Source organism: Rhinolophus sinicus, chromosome X (genome assembly GCF_036562045.2).
Source record: "Rhinolophus sinicus isolate RSC01 chromosome X, ASM3656204v1, whole genome shotgun sequence".
Lineage (NCBI taxonomy): Eukaryota > Metazoa > Chordata > Mammalia > Chiroptera > Rhinolophidae > Rhinolophus > Rhinolophus sinicus.
In genome coordinates, this window is record NC_133768.1 from 78,451,610 (window position 1) to 78,475,487 (window position 23,878).

The 23,878-nt window shown below is 40.1% G+C and overlaps 1 protein-coding gene across 2 annotated transcripts in view; it reads right to left on the bottom strand.

Moving 5' to 3' along the window:
• The window catches only part of TRPC5 (transient receptor potential cation channel subfamily C member 5), a 326,934-nt gene extending 303,137 nt beyond the window's left edge, over positions 1–23,797 (bottom strand). For both annotated transcript variants that reach the window (XM_074323867.1, XM_074323866.1), the window contains exon 1: positions 22,895–23,797. The gene's annotated coding sequence lies outside the window, so the exon portion shown is untranslated. The remainder of the gene's footprint in view (positions 1–22,894) is intronic.
• Between the last annotated feature and the right edge of the window lie 81 nt (positions 23,798–23,878).

The window sequence follows — 23,878 nt, forward strand, 5'->3', positions numbered from 1 at the left end:
CGATACTCTGAGTCATATTTTTACTGATATATCTACTTGGTCAAGGGAAGTAAAAGAAAACATAAACATATGGGATTACATCAAACTTAAAAGATTTTTCACAGCAAAGGAAACCATCAATAAAACAAAAAGGCAACCTACTGAATGGAGGAAGAAAATTGTCAATGATACATCTGATAAGGGGTTAATATCCAAAATTTATAAAACACTCATTCATCTCAACACCAAAAAAACAAGCAACCCAATTAAAAACTGGACAGAAGACATGAAAAGACATTTCTCTAAAGAGGACATTCAGATGGCAAACAGACATATGTAAAAATGCTCAACCTCCCTAATCATTAGTGAAATGCAAATAAAAACCACAATGAGATACCACCTAACTCCAGTGAGAATGGCTATCATCAATAAATCAACAAACAAATGCTTGGGGAGGTTGTGGAGAAAAGGGAAGCCTGGTGCACTGATGGTGGGATTGCAGATTGGTGCAGCCACTATGGAAATCAGTGTGGAGGTATCTCAAACAACTGGAAATGGAACTACCTTATGACCTAGCAATTCCACTCTTAGGTACCTATTCAGAGAAATCCAAGATGGTAATTTGAAAAAATATATGCACCCCTATGTTTATTGCAACACTATTTACAATAGTCAAAACTTGGAAACAACTGAAATGCCCATCAGTAGATGACTGGATTAACAAACTGGTATATTTATGCAATGGAGTATTACTTGGCTATAAAGAAGAATGAAAGCTTACCATTTGCAACGATATGGATAGACCTAGGGAACATTATGCTAAGTTAAATAAGTCATTTGTAGAAAGACATTTAACATATGATCTCACTCATATGTGGAGATGGGTGGGGATGAGGAAGAAGGTGAAGGGATTAGACAGCATAAAATGGTAACTACAATATTGCCACGGGGATGTGAAAGACAGTTTGGGGAATATCATCAATAATGTTGTAAAATTTTGTAGGGTGTGAGATGGACACATGTCTTATTATGGAGACCACTTCATGGGTGGTGTAGGTGCTTGACTACTGCACTGTACACCTGCAGCTGAAGTTGAATAATATTGTATGTCAACTATAATTTAATATACATAGTCACGGGATATAGAGTATAGCATAGGAAATAGAGTCAATGGAATTGTAATAGATACATATGATATCAGAGGGTCAATAGATTGGGGGAGGGTATTATCACTTTGTGAGGGGTGAAATGTCTAACTATTGTATCGTTTTGTACACCTGAAACACACACACACACACACACACACACACACACGTAATATATATCCTGAACTTTCCATTCCAAGCCCATTCTCTTTTTAACATTCTAGGGATGTCTCTTCATTTTTGCTGTCCCTTCATCCCCTGAAAGGGTACAGGTGACCTGCTTTAATAGCCTACCTTTTATGTGCCCCTTTCTCCATTTATTATGTTTTTCCTGCTTTCTCCAGTGTCCATCACCTGTACAGGAGTCCTGGGCAGTGACCTATACCTTAGATTTCTCTTTCCCCACTCCCAGAAAGAAAAAAGAGCTGCAGAATCTCATTCCTACTATTAAGCTGATGACTGATCCTTGGTAGCATGCCTCATATGCAGGTCCTAGGGAATTCATCTTTTGAACTAAGACTGAAGCTTAATGGAACACTGCTCAACTGATGGAGACTTGGATGCCAAGGTCAGCTGGTAGTAGGGAGAGGAAAGTATTTTGAAGATAGCTGGACCTTCCTATTTTCAAATACTGCTCAGTAGCTACAGGAGCAAAGAGAAGGATGTGAGGTCCTTGCTTTTGACATCTGCCTGAACGGGGTTCAGCTGGTGAGCATCAGGGAAGCACACACATTGGCAGAATCTCCATTGGTGGGACCAGATGGGACCCTTTATTCTGGGTAGAGGATCAACGGCTTTTGGAGAATATCAGCGGAAAGAGCCCTGGTTGGGAGAAGAGGGCCTTGGTTTCTCATTCTTGGTTTGCTGTTTCTTCATTGAGTGAATGCCTTTACCTCTTGGGTCCCTTTTCTCATCTGTAAAATGGGGTGAAGCTCTCTCATATGAAAAATGAGCATCTGGAGAGTACTGTATACTTTTCACACAGTATCTTGTTTGATCAGCAAGTCTGATTTAAACTGAGGATGAGGAAACAAGCTCAGGGAGGTTATGTGACTTGTCCAAAGTCTTATGACCAATAAGTGGCAGAGCCAGAATTCAAGTCCAATTTTGTTCATCCTTCAGGGTCTTTGTATGTTAAATGGAAGTGATGATAATAATGATAGTGACAAAGATGGCAGCTAATGAGAGCCTATCATAAGCCAGTCTCCATGCTAAGCACTGTTATTTAACCCTCACAACAACTCTGTAGGGACAGTGCTATTACTAACCTTATTTTACAAATGCTAAAAGCTGAGGCTCAGAGTGGTTAAGTGTCTTGCTTAAGGTCATTATCCTTGTAAGTAGTGGAGCTAGTGCTTAAACTTAGGACTATTGACTTCCAGGTTTGTGCTCTTGACACTGTACTAGCTTGCTTAAAATTCTAGATGAGAAAGTACCTTGGGAATGTGCAGTAGTATCTGATTGCAAACTGGTCTACATTTTATCAGGCCCATTGAATGAGCCTGGCAGCCTCTAATGGGAACGTACACTTCTCTGGGTCCCAGGCCAGGTCAGGGCAATGCCACTTTCACCAGCAGGAGGCTCAAGGTCTCTAAAGTAGCATGTGCAGAATCCTCAGACCTATCCTGTTGCCTGTTTTTGTGTCAGTTCATCTATATGTCACCAGGGAGCTCAGTGGGCACCTGTTTGGGAGCAGCTGTTGTTCCATTTTTTTCCTTTCCACCTTGACTGCTAGTCAAAGTGTTTGTTCCCTGCATCTCTGGCCTTTTCAGGCAACTAGGGAGACACACCACCTTCCCCACCCCTGCTCTGTCTTTAGTTTGCCCAGACAGGAGTTAGACTGTTAGCTCTGTCACTTTACTGATTAATTCTCAAGGGAACAAAACCTAACACACCAGCTATTGTAGCATTTTATTTAGAGCCACACTGGGGTACCATAAAGGTTGTATCCTGCATCTTACAAATTAAAAGGGATTTTATTTTTGGATTCATAGAGTCCTTACACTTACTCAAGCATCTCTAGCACTAGCCCACATTTTTCAGCAGTGTCATTCTCTCTCCATAAAAGTCACAGTTTATGTTCATTCTAAGAGCTTTCCAATGTACCATCTGTCTATTATGTTGCAAAGATATTTCAGGAAAAGAAATCCAGAAATGTCTGGGTATCTAGCCATCATGCAAACTAGATACCACACCCAGAAGGATAAAGATGAGCAAGCTGCAGAACCTGCTGACAAGACAGTGGTTCCAGGGACAGGCTGGTGTGGGATCAAGTGGTTGCCAGTGGTGGCATCATATTTTTCAAGTCTTTCAACACACCTGTAAGTCCTGACTCAACCCTCCATTTCCTAGATTTCTTTACCCAGGCTTTCGAGCACCTTCAAAGCAAGTCACATGGCTATCCAGATTGGTGCCCCGAAGTTCTGATTTTCCAAGCTCTGCCAAGCCCATAGTGCTATTCGAAACATGCTTCTCTTTTGAATTTCTTGAGTCTGTTTCCTTTTAAAAGTCCCATAGGCAGGGATACACCCTGTTCCCCTGTGCCCCCTCCCCACCTCACAACAGAAAACTTTGTCTCCTACCATGCAGAGGAAAGAGTCTATGAGCTTCAAACTTCCTCTGCTCCATGTCAAATCTTATATTTGTACCCAACTGTGTTCACTTTTTGAGGTGTTCCTCCTCCTGCCTACTCCACCTTGGTGCTTGATCTTCCTCCTCTTACCTCCTCAGTATAGTATGTTCCTCCATTTTTTTTCTCCCAGATGCTCAATCTTCTTTACTCAATTCTTTCCTTCTCAGCCCTTGAATGTGGTCAAGTCTCTCCATCCAAAATAAAAATTGCTCCCTCAAACTACTTACTTCCCCATCCTCAAGTCCACTGTGAAAATTCTCAAAAGCATAGTTTCCATTTGTGTAGCTTTTTTATCACCAATTCTTTTTGCTACCCACTACAGTTTGGCTCTGTCTCCAAGACTCATTTCTACCATATCAGAATATTAATAGCAGTTAACATTTACTAAGTTTTACTATGAACCAGACACTGTGTGAGGCACTTTATATGAATTGTCTTCTTTGATCCTCATAATAACCCTATGAGGTAAGTACTATTATAATCTCCGTTTTACAGATGATGATGATTAGAGGTTTGGAGTGACTTGCCCAAGCTTACCTAGCCTAGTGCATAGTAGAGCTGGGATTCAAATAAAGGTAATCTGACATTAGAACCCATACTCTAACTCAGAATCCCACAAACTTGTTCTGTAAAAGCCTAGATAGTAAAGTTTTCAGGCTTTGTATGCCACATAGTCTCTGGTGCTACTGCTCAGCTCTGCCATTGTGGTATGTAAGGAGCCACAGACCATGTATGAATGAATGTGAGTAACTTATGTTCCACTAAAACTTCATTATGGACACTAAAATTGAGTTTCCTATCATTTCACATGTCATAAAATATTCTTTTTTTAACTTTTGCTCAGGCATTTAAAAATGCAAAGTCCACCCTAAGAGACAGATATCTTCTGGCTGGACCTCCTGGGCATTGGCATTCTGACAATTTGTGCTATTTGCTATTAATGAGAAGGGCTATTGTAGAGTTGTAGATCTTCCATTAACCAGTCTGAGACAATTGAACAGACCATGTTAAAGTTTTCCATTCTTCAGCTTTTTAAAAAAAAAATATGGAGAAAATATCACTTTCTCATACAGAATATGCTTTTTGGAGTTAAATATGTAAAATAAAGTTTAAAAAGAACAAACTAAAAAGTCACTGGCATGTAGCTCATTAGTAATATAAAATAAGGTGTTTCCAAAACTCAATTTCATATCATACAGAAGATGGTATCTTAACAAACAACAGAACAATGTTAACTGACCCTGCGGGAAAGTACATTCTTGAGGGTGTGGGGACAGAGCCAAGAGTGCAGTTTCCAGGCTCTCAGCCTCACGTGGAAAGGTGCTGGCTCAGAGAGCAAATGACCATCAACTGTGCTTGCATGGCCATCAGCTGTGGCTGGTTGGCTGTCAGCTGTAACCAGTGAGCCATTGGCCAGTAATATAACTGCTGTGGCTATGGTAGCAAGATAGTGTGGCTCCTGCTTCCTGTGTCTCCAACCCAGCAACCAGTGAGAATGTAGTGGTATGACTCCCCTATATATGGCTCCATGGGTGTTCCTTTTTGGCCTCACCATGTCCTGCATTCTTATGCGGGAAATGGGACCAGAGACCCCGCATGCCACCCCATGTGACAAGGGCATTGTTGTGTGGGGCAGCCTGTGGGGTCTCTGTTCCAGCTCCCCACATAAGAACGCAGGATATGGTGAGGCCAAAAAGGAACACCCACGGAGCCATAGGTAGGGAAGGCATACCACTATATTCTCGCCGGCGGCTGGGTTGGAGACACAGGAGGCAGGAGCCACACTATCCACAACTACTTCTCTCTGCCAACCAACCCCACTTGCTAGCTGCAATCCACCGTGCTAACTGCAATCCGCTCTTGTTAGCTCAGCCACCATCTTCTTGCTAGCTCCCATTTTTTCTGCTAGCCTAGCCATAGCAGTTATATTAGTGGCCAATGGCTCACTGGTTACAGCTGACTGCCAACTAGCCACAGCTGATGGCCATGCAATCACAGTTGATGGCCATTTACTACCTGAGCCAGCACCTTTCTATGTGAGGCCGAGAGCCTGGAAACTGCTTTCTGGGGCTCTGTCCCCACAGGCATCTTGATATTTGGAGAACTACTATGACTTTCAGTTAATAATGACTCATTTGTGTTCTGGAAAAATGGCGGAGTGAGGTGAGCCTCTGTAAAGCTCCCCTGGAATTTACAAAGAATCGAACAACAAAAACTCCACAAAGGACTCCCTGCACTGCAGACAGGCAACACGAAGAGGCCCACTACCGACTGAAATCACCTACAGGTGGGAGATTAGCGCGAGTAGGGGGAGGAGGAAAGGGAGAAGTGCGCGGAGAGGAGCCGCGCGGGCACAGGACTCAGACCCAGCCTAGTGCGCCGAGCTCGCTGCTTCCCGGAACTACCGCAGCTGCGGGAGATCGGACTGCTAGGGCTCTGCCAGGGCTCCACAGGGCTGAGGGGACAGCATATAACATGGCTGAACCCAACGCTCACGGCAGAGACCTCGGAGAAAAGACTGAGGGAAAAAGGCTGAAAACGGTGGTTTAAGCCCGCACTGCCGAGCAGAGAAAGGAGCCTTAGGCACTGAGACTAGCCGCCCCCTCCCTCCCCTCCCAGAGCTCGCCCCGCCCCCACCTGCCCGGTGCTAGAAGCGAAACAGTAGCAGTGTCAGATCAAAACAACAGAAAATTTGCTATATTTGAGAACTGTGGCCCACAGACACAAATTCACAGCCCAACTAGTTCCGGCAAAGGGGAGAGAGCTGTGGAAGCAGGACCGGCTGTTGTGGTGGTCACCGCCATTGCTCTGGGCCACCTCTCACAGCTCACCCCGCCCCTGTCCCCACCTATCTGGGCGGATCCCTGCAGGAGTAAACAGAACTGCTGAAACATACAGGCTCTGAATCAGGAGCTGGAAGAGCTTTGGAACATCAAAAGCTCTCCGCATAACCACTGGGACACTGCGCCCTGTGACCTAGACGAACTATTAACAGAGGAGAAGCCCGTCTCCCAGGGAATCCCCCCAGTGTGTGAGAAGCTGGAATAGTGCAGAGAAAACATAGCACTACCTTGTGAGAGAGGGAAAAAAAAGCCTGCAGTCGGAGAAAAAGTAAAACATTCTACCAACAAGTACTGGAAAACAAAAGAAAGACTTCTTCCTATCAACTTGTTGCAGAAGTCACTCCTGTAGATGTCTAGGAAGAGAAATAGTAAACCAGTAATCGCCATGAATAACCAAGGCAACAAGCTAGCTCAGAAAGAAAGTGAAAAATATCCAGAGAAGGCACTTAAAGATACAGAAATACGTGACTTAAATGACAGAGAATTCAAGCTTGCAGTTCTGAAAAAACTCAACGAGATACAAGAAAACACAGATAGGCAGTTAAATGAACTCAGAAACTCAATTAAAGAACAGCATGAGCATTTTACGAAAGAGATTGAAATTTTTAAAAAGAACCACATAGAATTTCTGGAGATTAAGAACTCAGTAGAAGAAATTAAGAATGAAATAACCAGCTTAGGTAGTAGAGTTGACCAGATGGAGGAAAGAATCAGTGACATCGAAGATAGAAACCTGGAAATGACACAGATAGAAGAAGAAAGAGACTTGAGACTTAAAAGAAATGAAAGAACTCTACAAGAACTTTCTGACTCCATCAGAAAGAGCAATATAAGAATAATGGGCATACCAGAAGGAGAAGAAAGAGAGAAGGAACAGAGAATATATTCAAACAAATTGTCGATGAGAACTTCCCAAATTTGTGGACAGAACTGGACCCTCGAATCCAAGAAGCAAATAGAACACCTAGTTACCTCAATCCCAACAGGCCTTCTCCAAGGCACATTGTATTGAAGCTGTCTAAAATCAACGACAAAGAAAGAATCCTCAAGGCAGCCAGGGAAAAGAAGACGGTAACTTACAAAGGAAAGCCCATTAGATTATCATCAGATTTTTCAGCAGAAACTCTACAAGCCAGGAGGGAGTGGAACCAAATATTCAAACTATTGAAAGAGAGAAATCATGAGCCAAGAATAATATATCCAGCAAAGATATCCTTTAGATATGAAGGAGGAATAAAGACCTTTCCAGACATACAGAAGCTGAGGGAATTTTCTAATACACGACCTGCACTACAAGAAATACTAAAGGAGGCTATTCGACCACCATCAACAGGGACAATTTGTGGCAACCAAAACTCAAAAAGGGGGAGAGTAAAGGCCTGAACGGGAATATGGGAATGGAGAAAGTAAGCGTGCTGAAGATAATGGAATACTCTAAATAATGACTCATTTGTTAGCTGGAATTTTGAATCTGGCTTTCCCATCTAGATATTTAATAGGCATTTTTGACAATTAAAGAAAAAATATATAACTGACAGATTAAAAGCATGGAATTTTCACTATTATATTGGATTGTATTGGTTGACCAGATATAATAATAATCCCTTATATGTCTCTGTGCAGTTTTAAATTTATATATATATATATATATATATATATATATATATATATATATATATGTTTAGTTAATAACATATGTACTTATGCAATTGAATTTGAATTATTGTGCTGTATAATCATGAAAACAATCTAATAAAATAGACAATGTTTGCATTATATTTGACCAAAAAGATTCACTACGTTGAAGTGACTTCTACAAGGATCCAAAATTCATCATTAATAGAACTGATACCAAAATAAAATTTTTTTAAAATGTGAAGGCCATTTTTAGCTTGCAGTCCATACAAAAACAGGTTGTGGGCCAGCTGTGGCTCATGACTGTGTTTTGCTGACACCTGCTCTAACTATTACACGGTATAGGGCTCCTCCAATTGTCAAATCCAAATGCTACAGCTTTAATGCTGACGACCCACTCCCCTTTTCCTCTTCTCCAATGATGTTGAAGTTAACCTTCACTTCCAGTTTTCCTTCTACTTTTATGATAGCTTAGGCTCTGAAAGCTTTTTTTCTCCCACCTACCTCTCAAATATTAGTGTTTCCAAGGATCAGCAGTTAACTTATTTCTTTGTTTACTCTGCTAGAGTAATTGATTCTACTTCCATGATAAACACCTGCTGTTAATGTAGTAACTCAGAGCATGGCCTGCGGAGTTTTACTTGCCTAGGTTTAAATTCTGGCTCCAGTAGATACTACTTGTATGACCTCATGGGGTTGTTGTGAAGATTAAATGAATTATTACCTGGAAAACTCTTGGAACCATGCTTTTAATATAAAATATGCTTAATAAAATACTTGTTTCATTATTGTTATTATTGTGCTACTGTTATGGGATGTCAACTTCTTCATCCAGCTCAGACTTCTATTTCAAGTCCTAGACCCGTATATGTAACTGCCTACTTAACATCTGTACTTGGATATCCCACTGGCACCTTGACCTCAACATGTCCCAAACTTAACTCATCATCTCTCTCCCACCCCCATATCTCCTCACTCTAACCTGCTATTTTCTTCCATCATTCCTTACTCTTGTTAACAGTAATAGGGTCCCCTGAGTAACTTAATAGAGAAACCCAGCAGTCCAATTCATATCAGAAAAAAAGTGACATGAAACATTTAGCTTTAAAGCCAATATGAGACAGCTTTTTAAATCCCCCCTCAATTGGGACTTGAGATTACCTATGTGGTTGATTTGAAAAATTTTCCTCTCTTCCTTTTCCTAATCATCTCCCCTTTGCTCCTGTCAGATTGATCTCCTCTCTCTCCTTTAAACTTGATATGCCCATTTCTAGCTCCTCAACTTTGATCACACAGTTCCTCTCATCTTAAATGCATGCTGCCATGTATCTCCAAATGTCATTCATCATTTAAGAGCTAAAAGGGAACCCTCATGCACTGTTTGGTGGGATTGCAGATTGGTGCGGCCACTATGGAAAACAGTCTAGAGGTTCCTGAAAAACTTGAAAATGGAACTACCTTATGACCCAGCAGTTCCACGCCTGGGCATCTATCCAAAGAGATCCAAAACACTAATTTGAAAAAAATATATGAAGGTCTGGCCTAAGTTTGTGAACTTATTGCAATGCTATTGCTAACCTTTTTTTTGATATCAGAGGCATTAGTCATTACGAATTTGTACCAACTGGACAAACAGTTAACCAAGTTGACTAGTTGGAAGTGCTGAAAAGGCTGCATGAACAAGTTAGACAACCTGAACTTTTCACCAACAATTCATGGCTCTTGCATCACAACAATGCACCAGCTCATACGGCACTGACTATGAGGGAGTTTTAGCCAGTAAACAAATAACTGTATTGGAACACCCTCCCTACTCACCTGATCTGACCCCCAATGACATCTTTCTTTACCTGAAGATAAAGGAAATATTAAAAGGAAGACATTTTGATGACATTCAGGACATCAAGTATAATACGTCGACAGCTCTGATGGCCATTCCGGTAAAAGAGTTCCAAAATTGCTTTGAAGGGTGGACTAGGCACTGGCATCGGTGCATAGCTTCCCAAGGGGAGTACTTCGAAGGTGACCATAGTGGTATTCATCAATGAGGTATGTAGCACTTATTCTAGGCTGAGTTCTCAAACTTAATTGTCCGACCTCATATGCACTCCTATGTTTATTGCTGTGCAGTTCACAATAGCCAACATATGGAAACAACAGAAATGCCCATTGATAGATGATTGAATAAAGGAACTGTGGTAACCACTATACTAGCAATTGTCACCCCAATAAATTTAATAAAATTAAAAAAAAAATGAACTGTGGTGAATTTATACAATGGAATATTACTCAGCCATAAAAAATAATGAATTTTCACCAGTTGCCACAACATGGATAGACTTAGAGAATATTATGCTAAGTGAAATAAGTCAGACTGAGAAAGACAAATACCATATGTTCGTACTTATATGCGGTATCTAAAGAACAGAATGAGAAAGCAAACAAATCAGAAATAGACTCAGAGATATAGACAAAAAACTGATGGTTCCTAGATGGGAAGGGGGTAATGATTGGGGAGAATATGAAGGTATTAGAAAGTACAAATTAGTAATCACAATATAGTCATGGAGATGTGAAATACAGTATGAGGCATATAATCAATTATGTTGTAAAGATTATGTAGGGTGCCAGATGGCTACTGGATTTACTATATCAGGGGGATCACTTCATGGACTATATGGATGCCTGACCATTGTGATTAACACCTGAGGCTGAAGTAGAATAGTATTGAATGTCAACTATACTTAAAAATATATATAGATATAGACATAGATATAGATATATAGATATAGATATAGTCATGGGATGTAAAGTGTAGCATAGGGAATATAGTCAGTGGTATTGTACTTCAGTTTTTGAATGTCTCTGTTGATGAACATTTCAGTTTATGAACACTGTAAATCTGGAAGTAAATGCTTCTGTTTTTGAACACGCCTTGGAAGTCGAACATGTCACGCGACTTCCACTGAGTGCAAGATCCTGAGGCCTAGCTGTCAGCTATTTTCGAATGTTTCAGAACTCAAATGATCTTCTGTAACAGATTATATTTGAAAACTGAGGTACCACTGTACAATGTCAGAGGGGTAGTAGATTGGGGGGGGTTATCACTTTGTGAGGGGTATAAATGTTTAGTGCTTTGCTTTGTACACCTGAAAGTAAAAACAAAAAATAAATAAATAACAACAACAACAAAACAACCCATGAATACTTCATGACTTCTCTAGTCAACAAAATAAGGGCTATTTTGGAACCTAGAGCTTATATTTTAAAATTGAATTTCTTTATTACATATCTCATACTTTATAATGCTTTCTGTCACAAGTCTACAAGTCTTATTGTTTCAACTGGATTATAAGCATCTTAACTTCACAGAGCACAAAATGTTCTTGTGAATTTTCCATAGTGACTGTACAGGTCTCTTTTTGACTTTGATCCCTTTCTCTGGCTCCTCTACCTCCAATAAAAGTGGACCACAATGTTCTACTTTATATGCTTTTCTTCCTCTTCTGACTTTCTTCCTTACATATTTTAAATCGATTTTTTAGAGATAATTTTTTTATAATGATCTCTATGGCTTCCCAAATTTCCATTTCGTTTCCTAACCTCTCTCTTGAGCTCCATACCCACATCTCAAACTTTTGGTGAAAATTTTCAGTAGCATGCCTTGCCTGACTTCAAACTTAATACTATTATTGAAATCTAAACTCATCATTTTTCCATCTCATCCTACCTTATATTTCTTTATGGCATCATCATTCTCTGTTACCTGGATAAAATTTGTAGTTGTATTGGACTACATTCATGACACATATGCAACCATTTGCCATAGTATATCTACGGTTCCTTCATGGTGTCTTTTATGCCCCATCCTTTCCAGGTCCACTACTACAGTAGCAACAATAATATTAACAATTATAACATTTAACATGGATTGAGTGTTCGTTATGGCCAGGTACTAGGATAAGTGCTTTGTATGTATTAATTCATTTCATCCTCATAACATTCTCATGAGGTAGGTATTCTTAGTATCTTGTGTTCATAGGTGAGGAAACTAAGGCTCAGAGTGGCAGAGCTAGAATCACACTAAAATGGGTTTGGACCCAGATTCTCTACTTAACCGCAGTGCTACCTCTCCTCAAGCCTAGATTTCTATAATTTCTCCCTAATTGGTATGCCTGCCATTGCTTCTCCACCATCAATCCTTCCTGCATGCCATTTTCAGAATAACCATCCCCAAACATTGCTATTATTATATCATTTCTCATCTCAAAATCCATTGCTATGTCCCTTTCATTCACTAAATTAAATCTATCCACAGCCAAACTTGCAAAGCCCTCTACAATCTTGGATCCTTGTAGAAGTCACTTCAACTTAGTGAATCTTTTTGGTCAAATATAATGCAAACATTGTCTATTTTATTAGATTGTTTTTATGATTATACAGCACAATAATTCAAATTCAATTGCATAAGTACGTATGTTATTAACTAAATATATATATATATATATATATATATATATATATATATATATGTAAACTACTTTAAAACTGCACAGAGACATATAAGGGATTATTATTATATCTGGTCAACCAATACAATCCAATATAATAGTGAAAATTCCATGCTTTTAATCTGTCAGTTATATATTTTTTCTTTAATTGTCAAAAATGCCTATTAAACATCTAGATGGGAAAGCCAGATTCAAAATTCCAGCTAACAAATGAGTCATTATTAACTGAAAGTCATAGTAGTTCTCCAAATATCAAGATGCCTGTGGGGACAGAGCCCCAGAAAGCAGTTTCCAGGCTCTCGGCCTCACATAGAAAGGTGTTGGCTCAGGTAGTAAATGGCCATCAACTGTGATTGCATGGCCATCAGCTGTGGCTAGTTGGCAGTCAGCTGTAACCAGTGAGCCATTGGCCACTAATATAACTGCTGTGGCTAGGCTAGCAGAAAAAATGGGAGCTAGCAAGAAGATGGTGGCTGAGCTAACAAGAGCGGATTGCAGTTAGCACAGTGGATTGCAGCTAGCAAGTGGGGTTGGTTGGCAGAGAGAAGTAGTAACCTAACTTCCCAACTTTATTTTCTGGAAGTGTGTGTGTTCCCCGCCATTGAGTTGGCTCCAACATCTGGTAACTCTATGACTTAATTATGTCTACAATGTTCTGTCCTCAACAGCTCTAACCAGCATCTATAGACTCATGCTGATGGCTCCTTTTACTGAGTCAATCCATCTCACAGTTGGTCTTCCTCTTTTCCTGTTGCCTTCTATTTTTCCCGACATTACTGTGTTTTCCAAAGAATCCTGCCTTCTCATGATGTGGCCAAAGTAGGAGAGGTTCAGTTTTGTAATTTTTGCCTCCAGAAATGTTTCAGGCTTAATTTTCTCTAGGACCCACTCAGTTCATCTTTCTGGTTCTCCAGGGTATCCACAGAGCTCTCCTCCAACACTATATTTCAAATTAATCATTTTTTTCCTACAAGCTTTCTTCACTGTCAAACTTTCACATTTATACCTTCATATATTTCCACAAGTAGATTAAACCACAATGCCCTACTCAGCTGTACCATGATTTCATTTCATGTTTGACCCTATCATTCTACTCACTCCTGACCATGTTATGAGCGCCTAGAGAGAAAAGGATGGACATATGAGTAAGTTTACACCCACAGTGCCATCCAACTAGTCCACATTCAGTGAATATTTGTCAAGTGATTGACAGTAGGGGTTTAGTTACCACTTGGAGGATTGGATTATTTAATTACACCTTTACACTCTCCTCTTTCTTTCTTCCCCATTAGCCCTCTCAGTTTTCTCTTCCCCGCATAATTACCATACAACAAATGTTAAAATCCTCTCTTCTGCAACATCAACATCCTAGGTAAACCTTTACTTATGCATCATCACTTCATCAGCTTTTTCCTCACTTTATCCCCAAACAGCTTCCTATCAATCTTTCTTTATTGCTTGGTATTTCTCATTAGACTAAAAGTTACTAACCTAGGAAAAGTTTCTGGGGATGATCACTGTGTGATGACAATAGCATGGTCTACAGTGTAAAGTTTTCTGGTGGCATTTAAGGTGAAATATTTTATGTAAACTGCAGACTTTCAGGCCATGTTCAACACTGGACAGGCCCCTGAGCCATATCCAAGATATGCCAATGGAAGTAACAACTGGGAAGCTCAGTTCCAAATCCAGATATTATAAATCTCCAGATGTTCTTGCATCACTGAGAAAAAGCATGCCCATTTTTATTGGATTTTTCAGTTTTCCTTTGGATCTTTGCTGCTTTCTGGGTATTACCACAGTTTAGGGACCATAGTGCCAAAGCACAGCATGGAACTCCCTTAAAGAACATTAAGGTTTCTATGTTTAGGCAGAGATTCATTTATTTATAAGGATTATTTATAAGATCTGGTCAGTGGTTCCAATCATTCAAAGCCACATTTATCAAACTTTTGGACAAAAACCCACAGCAAGAAACGTATTTTACATTGGATCCAATATACACACAAATATATGCACATGTGCACACACACACAGTAACACACATACATTATTGAACAAAAGTTTCACGGAACAATGCTTACTATTACTACATGAAATTCACATTTTTTCTATTTTAATCCATTTCATTTAAAAATAGTGTTATGAATACTAAACTGATTTCACAGTAAATGATGAATCATTGCCCACATTTTGAAAAACATTGGTTTAAAGGATGGAAACAAAAAAGAGGATGATAAGATGTTCTGTTTTGTGCTAGGAGAAGGCAAGTATATATTGCCTGCAGCTACTATGCTGAGAAGATATGCGGTTCTTAAGTTACAGCTAAAGACCAATATCCATAGCAGGGATAACAAAAATAATTAACTGTGATGTATCAGTTTTGTTATAAGCTTTACTCAATTCTTTGTTTAAACCAAGCTTGCCATCTTTTGTTTTCTGTGCTTGTTTCTGTATAACATACTACCCAACTATGTGGTAGTCTGTTTCAGTGTTTACAATTGTGCAATAGTTTCATGTTCTTTTGCAAGTTAGTTGGAAAGCTATGTCAATTTCAAAGATTATTTATACATAAGATATTGGAATATTTTTATACTAAAATGTAATTACCTTATTACTATATGGAATGATAACTATATTTCGTGAATTTGTTTTGGATTTTTCCCCAATGCACACTGTGGACATTTCTCTCCTCTCCTTGCCTCTCCTCTCCTCTCCTCTCTCCTCCCCCCTCTCTCTCTCATTTGTACTTCCTGGAATTCCAAGATTCTAGAATGTTCAGATAAAATTGGTGGGATATGTAAAATATTGAGGAATTAGTGTTATATAACATACAGAGTACTCAGGAGAGCATCATGGGGCCAAAGGGACTATAAACATTATAGAAAGTGGGCATAGTCATGAGTTGCTTGGATAACTGGTCCAAAGGTCTGTCCCTTAACACAGATGTCAGTTCTTCCAAAGTTGCATTGTAGTGAGAATGCAGCAAAAGAACAAAATTGATTTGAGCTGTATTTTGCAAGATTTTGTTATGTGGTAAAGATGTTTCTGAACATCAATTCATATTTTCTTGTATTTTCATACAGAAGGTCTGGGGGAATAAAATAACATGGGGTGGGTGTTGGCAAGTAGATGAGAAACAGTGGGAACAAGCTTTGTCACTGAATACCCTTTTATATATTTTGATTTTGAACAATAGACAATTTGTCTATTCAAACACTTAAATAAAAAGGAGAAAACATGAAACAAAATAACAACAAGGAAAACAAAAATAACAACCAAAAAAGCTTTCCGACAATGAGGAAAGATTATAATGTAGGCCAAGAGAAAATGCAAGACTTAGAGGAAGAGAGACCTATATTCCTGTCCTGCCTCCATTATTTACTAGCTGTGCAATATCAGGCATACACCACTTAATGTGCCTGATCCTGTTTCCTAATCCATTAAATGGGAATGATGATACCTATCATATAAGAGACTGTAGTGAAGATTATTTAAGATAATGTATTTGTAGCCCTCAACACAGAAGATTGTGATAGGCAGGATAATGGCCCTCTAAATATGTCAACACATCCCTAGAACATGTGAATCTGATAGGTTACATGGCAAAAGGGATTTTTCAGATGGAATTAAGATTGTTAATTAGATGACCTTAAAATAAGGAGATTATTCTGGATTATCCGGTGGACCCAATGTGATCACATGGGCTCTTAAAAGCAGAAGAGGAAGGCAGAATAGTCAGAGATGCAAAGGAAGAAGAAGCAGGAAAGAGTCAAAGTGTGAGAGGTTTTCTATCTGCACTGGTTGGCTTTGAGGTTGGAGGAATGAGGTCATGAGCCAAGGAATGTGGGTGGCCTCTAGAAGCTAGGAATGGCCTTCATCTGACAACCAGCAAAGAAATCAATACTTCAGTCCTATAACCACAAGGCTGTAAATTGTGGCAACAACCTGAATAGGCAAGGAAATGGATTCTCCCTTAGAGCATCCAGAAGCGAATGCAATCCTGCTGACGCCTTGATTTTAGCTCAGTATCCCTGTCTCAGACTTCTGAGCTACAGAAATATAACAATAATAATTTGCGCTGTTTAAAACTGCTAAACGTGTGGTTGTTTGTTATGGCCACAGCAGAGAACTAATACAAAGAGTTTCAACAATTGAGAGCAATTGTTATTGTTAATTTAGTGAACACGGAAATCTTACAAATTAGTAATCTATATTGTGTGTTATAGGATTATTGATGCCACACTAATCTGATTCTTTTAAAAATCAAAGACTGTTGGGCAACTTCAGTTCCAATAGAAGCTGCAGGTTTCAAACATGCCAAAGGACTGGGACCCAAAGGTTGTCACGTCTGGCTCTATGTCTTTTCAGTCAGGCTGCCCAGATTACATATGCTAATGAATAAATCTTCAGAGAATACAGTGCTTAGTGATTTTATCGAAATTTATAAAATTTATTGGAATTTATAGAATTATTGGAATTTATACCTATCATATTTTACAGGGGAGAAAATTGAGCAGGTAGGGCATACTATGGGGTGGAAAGAGGTAGAATCTGCTCATTTTTTTCACCTGTAAAATAGTGATGGGTGATAGGTATAGTATTTACCTAAGTTGTTAAACTATAAAATGAACAAGTTACTTAATTCCTTTGAGCTTAAGTTTTATATGTAAAAGGTGATAATGTACCTATTTCATGGAGTTGTTGTGAGGGTTTAAATGAGATATTGAATGTAAAATGCTTGGCACATGACTAAGCACTCTCTAGGTGTTAATGTTGTTGTTAAGCTGACCTTTGTAAGATGTGTCAATAAGGTAAAATACTTCTTATGTGACACCAAGTCATTACTTTCTGGGGGGAAAATCACTGTAGCTTAGTTGGTGATTTATATATAAAATTTTTGTCCCTTTTGTGGGCTCATATTCAGAAATATTTATTGAGTTTCTCTGCTATGCCTTTACGTACGTCATTTATTTTGCCCAAATATCTTACATCCATCCTGTGAAGTAGAGGTTTTAATGCACCCATTTTATAGACTGTTATCAGGCCAAAAATTCAGTAATATTTAGTTCTGACCCCAAAATGCTATTTCAGCCTTGATTTTTCAGTTCATCCATTAAAGGGTGTGTGTGTGTGTGTGTGTGTGTGTGTGTGTGTGTGTGTGTGTCTGGGTCTGTATGTGCATGTATTTGCCTGCTGCATATACATAGAAACATGCAGAAAGAGCCTCACTAGTAACTTTCTACCTTGGTAATTTTGAGACATGACATATAGAATAGGGTCACTTCTAATTTCAGTCTTAGTCTATTAATTGATTTCATCAGGGTCATCTGTAATTCTTTCTGAATAACACTTGTATTTGGGCCTCCATTCCACTCAAATACACAGAGGGTGACAAAAATATGCAGACACATTTTAAGAAAGGAAAAAAAAACCTATTAAAATTATGCTAATGGTAACCACTTTGAGCACCTCTTGTAATTGCAGAAGTCAAACGTGACTTGTATTCATCTTTTGTTATTGTTATAGATTGAGTATTACAATTTTAAGACAGTGTTTTCCTTCCTTAAAATTGTATATACATTTTTTGGTACCCTCTGTATTTTACTTTTCTGTATCTTTCTTAGTATTCTGTTATTCTATCTGTGGGAAGCCCAATGTGGTTCACACCAATCAGAAATAGATGTTAGGTGCCCCAAGGCATAGCATCCAGTGGCTAGTTTTCTAGCAAACTGAAATTATTGGCCAAATCATAGCTAATATTTTATAGTGTCTCATTTAATCTTCATAACAACTCAGTGTCAGTGGGTATATTTTTAATCCCTTTATACAAATGATGAGGAATCTGAGGCCCAAAGACAAAATACCTTGTACAAGTTTACACAGCTAGTTATTTGTGGGCAGGATTGGGATTTGAACTCAGTTCTGTGTGAGTCCCCAAACCCAGGTCCCTCTGGTAAACAGAAAAATAATGTGGTCTTACTTCCTTTGAATAAATTCTCTTGTCCACACTTAAGGTTTTTATGCTAGATAACAAGAGAAGTGGACTTGGGGAAAGTTAATATTTTTATTTTTTTTAAATAGGCTGCATGAATTGTCCCTACATGTTCATTAAGTATTGTTTTCAAATGACTTTCAGCTGGAAAAAGCTCTAACTTTTTCAGGGAAAAGCTCTAGCCCAGTGCCGCTCAAACTTTAGTATACAAACAAATCACTATGATATTCTTAAAAATCAGATTCCAATTCAGTAGGTCTGAGTACAGGTCTAAAATTCTTCACTTACAAATAGCTCCCAGAGGAAGGTTGTGCTACTGGTGTGGGGACCACACCTTGAGTAATAAAGTCCTAGCCTACTCCATCCTAGCCCCTCTTTTTTAACCTTGTGATATCCTCAGTATAATGTGGAAGTTCTTTATATCATCCTTCTGGGCTATAACAGACATGTGTGCATTGGCCTATTTTCTCAGATCCTAAAAGAAACTAGGGTAGAAACCAGGTATCGAGGCTAGATCATGGAGTCAGGAAAGAACAACCCCCGGACCTGCAAACCTTCCTTCTAATACTCTACTATAAATAAAATAAAATAAAATAAACCATCTGCCTTGTCCTTTCTATTTCCTTTGTTTTCATTTTTCAGGAAGAAGGAGAGAGAGAGAGAGAGAGAGAGAGAGAGAGAGAGAACGCATGCATTGTGGCAGGTGGTGGTTGAGAAGGCAAGTCACAAAGATATGGCAATAAACATGTAAATATAAATATGCAATGGGAATAGAGGGCTGTGATCTTAGTAAAAATGGCCTTAGTTTTCTCTTGATTTCTTGGAAAAATCTCCAGATTTTTAGGAAATTTATTCAGTACTAGCATGGAGTCCTAGGTTCTTGTTTTGGTCTATTGCTGACCAGTTGTATGATTTTGGCAAGTCATTTCTATTCTGGTTTCAATTCCTCTATAGGTGAAATGAGGGAATTGGACTCTGCCATGATCCCTACATGTTTTCCACCATCAGCTCTTTCTTTGCCTTTGCTAAGGCAAAAAGCTGGGACAATTGCACTAGCCATCAGCATCTAAGTGCCAACTCTGCAATGGGTAATAGAGGAGAAAACCTAGGGAACTTGCAAAATTCCCTTGACCCAGTGATCTTCAATTTTTGCTGTGCCCACCAGATATTATTATTTTTTAAAATCATAGAATAGATTTATTTACCTGAAACCATATCTTTGCAATGCTTGTGCTTTCATTATGGAAACCTCAGCTACAGATTGGTGGCTAGTCTCAAGTTAGCCCTAATCTGGGACTGATTAGCTGCAACTTCTGCCTAGAATGAGGCATCATTTCTGTCTGCAGGCTGCAAATTTTGTCATACCCCTCCCTGAAAACCTGGAAAACGTCCAAGCTAGATTAGGTTGATGGCACCTTGGAGAGAAAGGTCCTGCCCGTCATATTCCTCAGCTAACAAGAGGCTCTTCTTGAATGGCTTAGTGTACTTAGCTGAAAACGAACCTTTGGCATAAGGAGGCAGAAATGTTTTGGTCCTTCTCCTTCAGTGATGGAGCTACGGCAAAAGACAAATTTGAATATTTGGAAACAGGCTGAAGGAAAATAGCATGACACATTTGAAATATCCATTTGATAACTAAGCAACTGCATGGCTCATAAATAAAAATTTAATATGCTAAGGAGGGAAATAAGATGGAAAAAGTGAAAATGTACTCCAATGCACCCAATTCTCTGGTTCCAAGGAATTCTGTCACCATTTACTCAGTTTTTACAAGGCAATTGTAGGCAATTTTAGGGTGCTTCATATCTCAGTCAACTTTCTGTGCTAACTCCATCTTCAGCCAAAGCAAAAGAAAGCAAACATGGTTTCCTTTCTATGTGTTTCAAAACACTGTGGGGTTCTCTCTCTCCTATCCCCCCTCTTCCTCCTGACTGTATCTCTAATTTTCTGGCCAAGCCTTCTCTAAGTGTTGTGGTTCTGTGTGTCATTCTGATTTCAGTTGTTAATTCTAGAAAAAATGGAATCACAGGACTATAGCTCTTACAGCTGGTAGACAGCAGATATTATCTGGTTCAGGTCTCTATGTTGGAGCATACACTGAAGCCAGATGAACATCTGTCAACACAGCTGGGGGTGTCATTGGTTCTTGATCCCTGTAATGCCTTGTCCCCTGAGGAACCATGGATCAGGACCCACTGCGGCAGCCAGATACATCACCAAGAACAGAGCAAAGACCTACACCTTAGGCTTCATCCCTGTTGACACTTTCAGTTCTTCCCAAGTATGAAGCTGCCTGTTCTTTCCTACCTGTCTGCAGCCTGCTCTTTGCTATTTATGGGAAAGTGTAATTCTAACCTATCTAAGAAAATATTTGTTTACAATCACCTAAAAACAAGTAACAGAATGGGCACCTTTTCAGATCTTGCTTGAGTAATTCTCATTCTGTTCCGACTCTCAGCAGTGAGCTTTAGAACAAATTGCCTGATTCAACATAAACGGTTCCACTTAATGCAGAATCTGTTTTTCTCATTTACTGAATTGGAAGGAGGTAATTCTTTGTAGTTCAGTAATATAGTAATAAATAGAAAGTTTAACAGAAGAGCCTGGGTGCTTTGCAAGCATGAATTCAAATGCTCTCCTCTCTGCTTCAGCAGCACAGAGACCAGATTTGTAGTATGGGGTTGATACAGGTCCTTGAAAAAATACACACCATATATATGACAACTTTATGAAAGCATCACACACACACCATATATATGGTGAAAGCAGCATCTCCCAGGGACCAAAACATAGATTTCAAGTGGGATTCAGTTTTTCCTTCAACCTTGCAGAGTGACAGAGGCTCCTCTTGACCCTGTGTATTTCCTTTATCCCAGGCTAAACATTTGCTTTGAAACCAACTTGGTATTATGTGAATGTATTTCCATGCCTTTTGATTTAGAATAAGTAGATGTTAAACACTGAGTGAAAGGTACCGTTTGATATAATTTATATCTCAGCGTTGTAAGAATCTGTGGAAAAGGAGACATGGTATAGATCATCTGTAGAACAACACAACAACAAAATACCTGAGACCGACAATAGACAATTATGAATGCTGCTATGTAAACTTGCTATATTTGCTAACTGCCATGGGGATAAATATATGGCAATAGACAAGCAGGTGTGTGTGCCATGTAAATGTAGTAATTATTTCTTATTTGAAGCCAGGACTGATATGAACAATCCCTAAAGGGAGCATTATTGGTTAGTCTATGTCTTTCCTACTCAGATAATAAACTCTGGTAAAGTTCAGAGATCCTGTCTTTCAAGCTGGTTTCCCAGCTCCAGGTTTTTCATGAGGGAGTGATAACCTTGCTAGCCACTCATCTACCACCACATACATGACTATAGCCAGAAAAGCTCAGGTTGGCAATGGGGAATAAGCCTTTCTCCCAGTCTCATTCTTAGAGACCATGGAGAAAGATCAGGATTTGTGAATACAGCTCAGTACCTGTGTGTGTGGAATGTATGATCATGACTGTCCAAGTCAGTGTTTGTGTGTTTGCGGGGAGGAGAGGGTGTCCACTTTGGAGCAGAGATCTGACTGATGTCCCCCAATTTGCATTTCCTGGTTCCTTTAAGGAAGCCAGGAAAATGAATCCGGGTATTTTTTAAGTTTGAAGGATAAAAAACAGAAAGAAGGTTCTTCTTCTGGTCCTTGAGCCGCCATAAGCACATCTCTGCATCTTAAAGTGTATTTTAGCAAAAAGGCCTGTGTCCCTGTTCCCATGCTCATCTGATTTTGAGGAGGCCAGGAGCAGGTTCCTAGGGAGCTTAATACCTACCCAGGGATGAAGCAGATATATCACTATTCAGAGGTAAGGCGAAGCTCTGATTTTGGAGAATATCCCAAGTGAAAAGGATGCTTTTGGTCATTGCCAAGAGCCACCTGGTCCTAAGGCCACTAGAACTTTCCCCCACCCCCACTGTGTCCAAAACAATCTGTTGCTGCCTTTGCTCTACTTCCCATCATGCAAGCCCAAGGCCAGCCAGGTAGTACCTTCCAGCCCTCAGCATCCCCATCCCCACACCTTAACTCAACCCACACCTTGCACCCCTTGGCAGTGCTCCTGCAGCAAAACAGAGGGCACACAGGTCGCTTATCAACTTACCCCTGGTCAAGTCGTTTGTTCGGATCTGCGACGTCTGGTGTCCCTGAGCCAGGGCGCGCGGTGCGGCGGCCTTACTGGATGGACTCTTCTCCCTTGGCGCACAAACAGTAGCAGCCTGGGACAGCAAGGTGCTTCGAGAATGCTGGGACGGTGGGTGCGTGAGCACAGGGAAAGGAGCGGGGTGCAGTGAGGGGCCTAAGTGCTGGCTCCTACCTTGGTTTCTCCCTTCCCTCCTCAATTATCTCCAAACTTCCCTCTGGGCTGGCTGGCCTTCCTCACCTTTAGCCTTCGTCAGCGCCCAGAAACTCTTTACCTCTTTCTCTCTCGCTTCTCTCGGCTCTGTGAGCCAACCTGGGCCCCTTCAAACGCACATACTCCTTTCACGCAGCCAACCACCCAGTACCAGCAGCAGAAGAAACTGACACGGGGAGACACAGGGGTAGCTGACACGAGAGTGTGAGGAAGAGAATGTGAGAGATAGAGAGGGGGGTAAGCAGGGACGGAGCAAGAGAGGGAGAGAGAGAGGAAGAGGGAGAGGGAGAGGGAGAGGGAGAGGGAGAGGGAGAGGGAGAGGGAGAGGGAGAGGGAGAGGGAGAGGGAGAGGGAGAGGGAGAGGGAGAGGGAGAGGGAGAGGGAGAGGGAGAGGGAGAGGGAGAGGGAGGGAGGGAAAGAGAGAGAGAACCGCATTCACACCATTACATGTACAAACACACACTCAAGCTCCATCTACTAGGTAGCTGCTGGCGGGAGCCCTCCGCCACCCATCCAAATATTTCTAGACTAGGTTTCTGTCCCCTTCTGCTGTCGTTTCTGGAAAATGCTATACAGCGAAGGGGAGAGAAAAGAAAAAAATCGAGGAGACGCGCGCTCTCTTTCTCCTCCCCACCCCAAGCTCCAAAAATGTCCAATTCTGAGCTCTTGTTTTTCCCTTCTATCTGCTTCTGGCTTCGCTCAGTTCCTGTTCTTTCTCCCTCCGTTTGGGTG